The sequence below is a fragment of the Danio rerio genome, chromosome 1 (assembly GCF_049306965.1).
Source record: "Danio rerio strain Tuebingen ecotype United States chromosome 1, GRCz12tu, whole genome shotgun sequence".
NCBI classification, from domain to species: domain Eukaryota; kingdom Metazoa; phylum Chordata; class Actinopteri; order Cypriniformes; family Danionidae; genus Danio; species Danio rerio.
Window position 1 is genome coordinate 1940001 of NC_133176.1, and position 796 is coordinate 1940796.

The window sequence follows — 796 nt, forward strand, 5'->3', positions numbered from 1 at the left end:
CTGTGTCCGTGTGTTTGTATGAAGTTGCTAGGATGTTTTACATGGTTGCTAGGTTGTTTCTTATTTGCCTTAAACAAAAGAGCCCACTACTCCGTAATATCTTGAACAAGTGTGTTGCTATTAGGTTTCTAGGGTGTTGCTAAGTGGTTTAAATGGTTGCTAGGTTGTTTCGTATTGGCTCAAATAACAAAGCCCATCCCTCAATGATATCCAGTATAAGTGTGTTGCTATTAAGTGTCTAGTCTGTTGCTAGGGTGTTTTACGTGGTTGCCAGGTTGTTTATTATTGGCCTAAACAAAAAAAAAACAAAAAAAAACACTTCGTCAATATTATTCTAAGTGTGTTTCTAGGGTGTTGCTAAGGTGTTTTAGATGGTTGCTAGGTTTTTTTCTTATTGCTTCAAATCAAAAGAGACCACCACTCACTAATATTTTACATAAGTGTGTTGCTATAAAGTTTGTAGGGTATTGCTAAGGTGATTTACATTAGTTGCTAGGCTGGTTTTTATTAGCTTATATCAAAAGACTCCACCCCTCAATAAAATTCTGTATAAATGAATTGCTTTTAAGTTGTTAGGGTGTTGCTAAGATGGTTTACATGGTTGCTAGGTTGTTCTTTATTAGCCTGAAGCAAAAGACTCCTATCAACAACATTAGGTATAAGTGTGTCACTATTAGTTTTCTAGTGTGTTGCTAAGGTGTTTTACACAGTTGACATGTTGTTTCTTATTTACCCCAACCAAAACAGTTTACCCCTCTATAATATCATGTATAAATGAATTGCTTTTAAGTTGCTA

The 796-nt window shown here is 35.1% G+C and overlaps 1 long non-coding RNA gene across 1 annotated transcript in view; it reads left to right on the forward strand.

The window, feature by feature from the left end:
- LOC141384236 (uncharacterized) overlaps positions 1-296 on the forward strand; it is a 98673-nt gene extending 98377 nt beyond the window's left edge. The window contains exon 4 of the long non-coding RNA XR_012405303.1: positions 1-296. This exon is cut by the window's left edge and continues 1237 nt beyond it. This is a non-coding gene — a long non-coding RNA (uncharacterized lncRNA).
- The last annotated feature ends 500 nt before the right edge of the window (positions 297-796 follow it).